The sequence below is a fragment of the Gymnoscopelus braueri genome (genome assembly GCF_963280865.1).
Source record: "Gymnoscopelus braueri genome assembly, chromosome: 11".
NCBI lineage: Eukaryota > Metazoa > Chordata > Actinopteri > Myctophiformes > Myctophidae > Gymnoscopelus > Gymnoscopelus braueri.
In genome coordinates, this window is record NC_137613.1 from 33,153,778 (window position 1) to 33,163,000 (window position 9,223).

Below are 9,223 nucleotides of genomic sequence, written 5' to 3' on the forward strand. Positions count from 1 at the left end.
CATTTGTGCTCAGCGAATAATGTACCCTGGATATGGAGGTTTATATAAAATAGGGCAGCTGAGGAGGAAATGCCTTGGTCAAGCGCCATTTGATGATAGCTGTAATGGGAACATTAGCCACTCATTCATTTCATTTCATTCACCTTACGTCCAGCCTTGAGGCTGTCTTTGCATACACTGAATGTGGTTGGTCCCATTTTCTTGGAGTATAATATGATTTTCAGATTTAAATTGACAGCAGGCTGCGAGAGCATTTGCGGTAACCTTCAGCTACGACAAAGTTTGTGAAATAATTTAGCCAAAGTACTCAACCCTGGCACTTGAGTCAACGTATCTATTACTCCTGGACAAATATTACTCAACTACAAGTGAAAGTTATTCAGTCAAATTTGTACTTGTTGTACAAAAGTACATATACTCAATTAAAGTGCAGTACTCAAGTAAATGCAGGCTACTTTGTTACTGTCCACCACTGAATTTAGTCCAACCTGTGATATAATAATGAGTTTGTCATGTGGACCTCCATGAAATATAAGCTTCCACCCCTGTTGAAGGAAGGTGCCAAGGTATAATCTTACCTTTGGCTGGGGTGGTGGCAGCAATCTGCACTGGGGCACAGGGTTTGGCTTTGTCCTGTGGGGCATCTGCTCTCTTCATGCCCTCCTTGGCAATAATAGCCCAAGCAGTGGCACTCTTGCCGATGCCATCTGCACCTCGATCTGCACGGGCAAAGTATGGGGGTAAAATATTAGAGCCATTCCCATTTCACATCAATGTGCGGCGTGTGTGTGTGTGTGTGTGTGTGTGTGTGTGTGTGTGTGTGTGTGTGTGTGTGTGTGTGTGTGTGTGTGTGTGTGTGTGTGTGTGTGTGTGTGTGTGTGTGTGTGTGTGTGTGTGTGTGTGTGTGTGTGTGTGTGCACACGTGCGGGTAAAGGTAGGCTTAATGGGATTGTGCTCCCGAGCACTGGAAAGGAACTTTCACTACCCCCCCCCCCCACACACACACACACACACACACACACACTCCACCCATGGGAATCAACAAAGTGCTATTGAATCAACAGGGCCATGATATCATGGAGCAAATTCTATTATATCAACACTGACAGCATACAGCTTGGAAAGGTGCCAGCAATATTCATTACATGTACACATTTATTGAGCCGAGCGGAACGGCTTTTACGCCACCGCAAAACACCTGTCAAGAGGCAAAGCAGGATTGAAAGTCCGGGTACTAAATAATACCTTGCATTACCCTGACAAGAATTTGGAGGAGTGAGCGCCCAATTGGCATGGCCATGTACTTATAACCGAGGGAAACAGGCCAAATTGACCCCCACTGCAAAGTACCTGGGCGGTGCTGCATGCATGCGACCTTTCATATCTCTACGTCCACGCCCGCGCTGAAGGCTCACCGTGTAATTCACTTTGCCACTGCACAGTAATCTCCTCATTATGAAAACATTTTCCCCACTGAGTCATCTGACATCTCTTCGTCTTCTGATGAAGAGTAGCAGTGTGCTACAGTACAGTACACACCTACGCAGGGAAAGGGACTGCGTTGTCTGTGTGTCATCATCATCATCATCATCATCATCATCATCATCATCAGTAGCAGCAGCATGTGAGTGGGCATGACACTTGCTAGGGATTACACATGGTGGCAAAGTGAAGCGCTTCGATTGTTCCGATCATTTGTATTTGGCTGTTTCAATACCGAGATGCCTTTGTGTCAGTAGTTCTCAATACATCCCGGCATGGCAGAAGCAAAAAAAAATAGCATTAGGCTACAACAAGAAATAGAGAATATTGACTTTTGACTTAGTGACTTAACTAGGGTAACCATTATTTTCAAACCCCCAAACCAGGACCCTTAAATGAACCACACGTTCATGCACGCACATACTTATTCACAACTACTATATGGACCTATAGGTGTTTTCATCAGGATGAGGGACTGTATTATTTTAGGGCTTAGCACACCTAGTGACTGACTGTACCCATGAATGATTGATAATAACGAGTGGGATAGAACTTGATAGTATTTGTAAGCCCTGAAAACATAAGTATTATATTGTTTCCGGGACAATTTGGTAGTGAGTGTTGAAAACCGGGACATTTTTGTGCAGATATTTGCCAGGACACATGAGGACACCCAGCTTGAAACCAGGGCAGCCAAGGACAAACCGGGACGTCTGGTCACTGTAGACTTAACGTTTGACCAGAAGAGCAAAAGTTGTAATAATCCTGGACTCTGGAAAAGTTTGGAGACCCGGCAGAGGTGTGTGTGTGTGTGTGTGTGTGTGTGTGTGTGTGTGTGTGTGTGTGTGTGTGTGTGTGTGTGTGTGTGTGTGTGTGTGTGTGTGTGTGTGTGTGTGTGTGTGTGTGTGATTAATTAGGCAGACTGTGTGAGGGTGTGACTCCACCACCGTTCTGGCCAGGCCAGGTGCTGTCTCACTCCTGCTTTTAATTAGCCGAGTGTGGCGGTGTCATTAATATCAATAATGGATTCTCAGTCTGGGATGTGTGTGTGATATTTTGTGTGTGTGCGCATGTGCACACGGGGGGCATGTGTGGACACGTTCTAGATACCAGTGTTTCTCAAATGGGGGTACATGTACCCCTAGGGGTTCTCGGAGGTACTAGGGGGTACGTGAAAGAAAGCGGAAAATAAAAGGGGGAAAAAACGATTATGTTTAATTATGAAACATTAAGAAACTTTGAGTGAGTTTTAAACTAAACAAAATCAAAAACTTTATAGCACAACTGTTACTGAGTAGAAAGTAATACTTATTTGCACCACATATTGACATGTCAATATTTTCTATGTATGCCAGTAGTCTTATAAATGGGGTACCAGGATTCAGAAAGCAGGGAAAGGGGGTACAGAAGTCAAAAAGGTTTGATAAACTAGTCTAGACCACTGCTTCCCAAACAGTGGGTCGGGACCTGGGTCTGGGTAGCGGAGCAATTTTCATGGGTTGCGAGTAAATATCCACCATTTTTTGTTTAGTTTACAAAAAAAAAAATTATTATTTCAAAAGATTTAAAAGAAACAAAACTTTTCACAAAAGTATTTCAATAAATAAAATCAAAAACTTAAATAATTTCTTCTTTTGTTTTTAAGAAGTAGTGAAAATAGCAGATCTACAAGCTCACAACGCGTCGCTTCACACCACGTTGTGAGCTTGTAGATCTGCTATTTTCACTAGTTTGGGTCGGGCAAACGTCTAATCTCTCTTTTGGGTCTTCAGCTAAAACGTTTGGGAACCACTGGTCTAGACAAACTGCTCACACAATCTAAAAATTCCCATGCTCACTACATATCGACTGTCATATGACTTACCTTTGTGTGTGTGTGTGTGTGTGTGTGTGTGTGTGTGTGTGTGTGTGTGTGTGTGTGTGTGTGTGTGTGTGCGTGTGCGTGAGCGAGTGCACGTGTGCGCGTGTGTGCGTGCGTGCATGCTCGCGCAAGAGAATATCACTGCATAGCAAAGAGGACTCTAGTTCAAGGAAATGACATAAAAGAGAAACTAATCATTAATTATAGAGTGCTGAAGGAATCATGATAGACGAAAACGATACGATAACAATAGAATTGTAAATGAGAGAGCAAAATGATGAGAGACAGTCAGACAGACAGACAGACAGACAGACAGACGGATACAGGGCAGATCCGTTACCTCTAGTAGGCATCTGGTGGAGGATCTTCAGTGCTGCAGAGTTTATAGAGGACATGTCTTCTAGGGTGCCAATGTTAGTGGTGTTTTGGGCAGACCCAGATACCTGGTGTCCTGCACAGGCAGTGGTGGGATTCTGGGTCATACTCACTGTCTGCTGCCGCAGGACAGCTGGATGTGCAGGACTCCTCTTCTCCCCCACCCTCCCCCCCGTGTCAGGTGCCCGGAAAGGCCTGTTGGCTTTGAAGCTCTAAGTACAAGGTTTCCACTGGGCCTGGAGAGCCAGGAAGTCAGCCGTTAGTTCATAGGCCTCCTGCTGAATTAGACCTGGTGGCAGTGGTGGTGGAGGAGGTGGAAGTGGGGCCATTGGCAAAGGGACTTTGGGTGGTAGCTTGGCCAAAGGCGCTGGCATTTTACTATTGGCTGGATCCTGCAAAGGGGCAGGAGCTGTTATGTTGGCCGCCAAATGGTCTGTGGTGATGGCAAGTGGACTGAAAGGAAATGGCATGTCCAGGGAGCTGTGGTTCTTTACCCAGGCCGATACAGCAGTGGTAAGACAGAATGTCGGACTTGCTTCTACGGGGTGGAGGTAAGTCATTCTCACTGCTGAGAGATGGGATATCCACTTCACACTCTGAGGTTGGTGCATAGGCTGTGGGCGGAATGTCTGCCTCAGTGACAATGGCATCAGACAGCTTAGTGGGCACAGAAGTTGAAGTGATAGGCACCTGCATTTGGGCAGGGAGGGGGTTGTCTCATTTTTGGCAACCATGATGACAGGCTTGCATGGAAGCAGCAGAAAGTCTCTCTCACTATTCAGTGAGAGAGACTTTGCTCCTGATACAGGGCAAACAGGAGCAATCTCCCTCATAGACGGGTCCGTTGGGCACGGCAGACACCAGGGCTGGCATACACTTGCTGACACAGCTTGCCGCACTCTGAGCAGCTGGCAACCGGGCAGTATCCTCCACCTGGCTGCTGCCGGTGAACACACAAAGACAACTACTCACTATCAATACTATCAGTAGCTAAACTATGGCGACAGGTCAGGGGCATATGTATGGTAGTCATCATCGCTGGAAACTGTGTTCACAACTGGTGGTTCAGCAGCTGAGAAACCAGTGGAAGGGAGTCTTCCTGGTTGGGGCAGTTTGTGGAGCATGGCCCTTATGGCTGCACTGATACGGCAGGGCTGAGGCTGATGAAGAGTGGATATGCTGTCTCCTGGCATTGAATTGGGCGGTCTGCTTGTCAGAGAGGGGGGGTGGGGGTGCTAAGCAGTGTTCGTTACGTGGATGGTCGGTTCATAGCTGCCTTTGATTTTGCTGATACTGTTACCAGGACCTTGGAACGGGAACTCCTTGAGGAGGCCTCAACTTTTCACCACCATGTCTCTCACACCTGATAATAGAGGAGACCTAGTGGACATATTTGGGAGTTTTGTGGCACCTGCTGTAGAGGAAACCCGAAAGATGTGAATATTATTTTAGGCCATTTTTAGGTCATGGCATATTGTGATTATATCACAACTGGGGCGTTATTCAGTCTGGCGCGGAGCTCTGTGTTGTCGACCCCCTTTGCTGTGATGTAATCAATAACACAGCCTGGCGAGAGTTATTGCTTTTATAAAATGGTTAGTAAAATATAATATCTACAATAAAATAGTCTCAGACTGTCTGCAAAAATAGCTTCACAGTCTCATCTTTGTGCACCGTCTCCCTTTACGGTTTCTGATACTGAAAGAGAAATCGCACAGAGACACACAGACACCAGTCATGAAACCATTTGACTGTCCATTTTGTTTGCTTGCTGTATGCTTCATTTAATTTCCATTCTAATCTTTCTGCAGCTTTGCGTGTCATCCTTTTAAGATCTATCTATCTAGGGGTCATTAAAGATCTATCTTATCTTAGTGTCATATGTGATGCTATGTGTGTGTGTGTGTGTGTGTGTGTGTGTGTGTGTGTGTGTGTGTGTGTGTGTGTGTGTGTGTGTGTGTGTGTGTGTGTGTGTGTGTGTGTGTGTGTGTGTGTGTGTGTGTGTGTGTGTGTGTGTGTGTGTGGGAGGGGGGGGGGGCAGTCATCTACCCATCTTTGCCATAATAATCATCATCATCATCATCATCATCAACACTGCAATTACAATAAGCAGCAACCAGTATAGGCCGACAGTTAGGCCGCCTACAAACTGTTGGTCATCTAACACCAGTCTCTACTTTTACCCTCATGTCTGTCGCGGTTATGATTTTTTAATGAGGCTCCCTCTTTAGTCACCGGTCTGTCGACTGTCGAGCCCCGATGCGGAACAGACGGTCCGGCGAGACCCGGGCCCCTCATTACGCCCCTGACATGGAAACACCTTGATGGAACCAAGGGCGACCGACGACCAGATGGCGCACATTAACGCCAGGCCTACCGTGAATATGTGGCCACACAGAGCCCATCTAGGCAAGACACAGTACTTTATGCAATTTATGGGAGTTTGTGAACAAGTTCTAAAGTTTGCTAGGTATTTTTCCCAGGTGACAGTGTGAAAGTTAACGCGCCCTATGAGTAGTAGTAGTGTTTGGGAAACTATTGTGGGCTAATTGAAGGCCTAAATTATCTGGCTATACTTTAAGTTTGATCTGTTAGTTACACCAGGGGTTTTCGACTGGTGATTCATGGACCACTGGTGGTCTGTGAAGGTATTGCATATGATCCCTGATCCATGCATTCAGTAATGTAGGAAAGTGAAGTTGTTGTTGTTTATTTTGGAGAAACATAGACGGCAAATGTGTGTGATAAAGATAGATGAGGGCAATAGAATTAAAGACATTATCATTATCAGTGGTCATTTGAGGAGGCTTGTGCTTCAATCTTAACTACTACAGAAGAGGATCAGCTCATTAAGATCCACACACTCTGTCAAGAGGCACGTATGTATGAAACCCAGTCCACTGTGAAGTTCTGGATGAGTTATCAGGCACATTTCACTGAGCTCACAGTAAAAGCAGATATATACAGTATTCTTTTTTTTATTACTTTTGCAACTACTGTACACCTCTGTGAGTGTTTTTCACACACTTTCATACCTGAAGAATATGTACAGGGCCAGGTTGGAACCAGAAAATGATGAAACTACCACTATAAGAATATAAATAATTTGTGCAGCTGAACTCATGAAAATACCTACTATTTACCATAGAGATAGTTAGCTCTTTACCCATATCCCCTTCCCACCCAACAAACAGTACAACACTAGTGGTTTAATCATAACCCAAATCCCCACCCAACACATCAGCGGTCCCCAAGTTGATTTTAGTCAGGATTATGGTCCCTGGTTAACAATAAGTTGAAAATGTCTGTCTTGACTCCATCGGCCGCTATGGCTCTCGGCTGGTGCTTTGCCATGTTTAGGGTAGCACGGTCAAAGTCGTCCTATAGGCCAGGGATTCATCCAAATGGAAAGAGGAAGATGAAAACCCACATCCCATAAAAACGTATCTTCTTGTGTCAAATCTTTGTGTGATAGGGACTTTTTATTTTTGTCTCCGCCAGGCCGAAAGGCATGGCGAGAGTGTATGTTTTACCCCCTGTCCGTCCGTCCGTCCGTCCGTCCGTCCGTCCGTCCGTCCGTCCGTCCGTCCGTCCGTCCGTCCGTCCGTGTGTCATTCTGTCATTTTGTGTACAGCTAATCTCCGGCACCGTTGGCTTGATCGCAGCCAAACTGTGCACACACACTCCCTGGATGCCAGAGCAGAACCTCTGCCCCACATTTTTCACATAGGCCTGTTATAGCGCCACCAGGAGGCCGCTTTGTGCAAAACATATTTTTTGAATGTACTCCTACAGATTTTGCCCAAAAATCATGCAAATCGGTACACAGTATCTCTATAGTCATTAAACAAAACCAGTCTTTCAGATTTTTCATATTCCATCTTGATTGTCTAAAAATGGCTTCCAAAGTTTGTAGGAGTGCTCCGTTTTGAACAAAATGCCTCAAATCATGAACACAGCATGCAATTTCCATGATATTTTGCAAGCACATTCCCATTAGGCAGAGGAAGAAATGCCACTTGAACATTTTCAAATCAGCCTCATGGTGGCGCTATAACAGGCCCATTTCTTTGTGTTTAACCTATAACTGCACCGATCTGTGTAAAACTCTGTATGTGCACTCGCTAGAGGTCAAGGAAAAACCTTTGCCCTGCATTTTTCACTTCTGCCTTTTATAGCGCCACCAGGAGGCCGACTTATGTAAAACATATTTCTTTATATTACTCTTTCCGATTTTATCCAAATTTCATGCAAATCGGTACACATGATCTCTATAGTCATGTGATCAAGCCGGATGTTTCATTTTTCATATTCCATCCTGATTGGCTAAGATTCACATCTAAAGTTTGCAGTAGTGGCTTGTTTTGAACAAAATGCCGCAAAGCATGATTGCGGTCAAACTTTGCACGCACATTCACACTATGTTGAGGAACAAATGCCACCCTTTTAATATTGGCCTGTTATAGCGCCACCAGCAGGTCTAATTTAGCAAAACAACTTTTTTTGGAACAAAATGCCTCAAATCATGAATGCAGTGTCCTATTGCCATGCAAGGCCTAAAATGAAATGGCACCCTTTTCACATTGGCCTATTATAGCTCCACCAGGAGGCCACAATAACCTACCTGACCTGGCGGAGACCTGTGCTCCGAGGAGCACTTTTTCTAGTTTATTTTTACATTAACCACTTGAAACCCAGCATCCCTATTCTGAGGGCAACATTAGCCAAAAAATAGCAGATCTACGCATTGTAAGATTGTAGATCTGTTACTTCCGTTGAAGAGGTTTGGTGTACAGGGAAAAAAACACCAGACCAAGTACAGAGCCAAAGGTCAAGTTTACAAAGTATTGAGGGTTTAAGAGGTTAAATGTCTGAAAACACACATTTAACATGAATCCAATATTTACTCTCTCTCAGCTAAGGGGTCCTTAGCCTGAAAAAGTTGTTGAAGACCCCTGTTCTAGGCTATAGGCCTACTGGCGTTTCGGAATGTCTTATTCATTGTCGTTAACAATTACTCATAAGGGGCCAATTCATACACGTAATTGATGCTTAATTAACGCTTAATTAATGATTAACTCATACATTAATTCATCGTTAATTTATCATTAATTCATAATGAATTCCTGTTAATTAATGATGAAGTCACTATGACTTAACCAAAGTTAATATATCATTATTTAAGGGCCACACATGGTGGTTTTGTAGATCAGCTTTTTTCTGTGGCTTCTATGCCCAGGATGAGTGCTCATAGGCGGGTAGGAATAGCAAGAGGAGTCGGTCTCTGGTGGTGATGTTCCAAAACTTCCATGTGGTGCATTGATGTGTAGGCTGGTGGGGCTCTCCCAAGTTGGACTGGCTTGCTGGATAGGCCCGGTGGGCCCCAGGTGGGTCATGGTTTTCATCATTACTTAAGCCTCAATTAATTATTATTATAATAATAATTAATAATTACTTAACATTTATTTCATAATTGGTTACTTGATTTTTGCATGTCAAACTAAA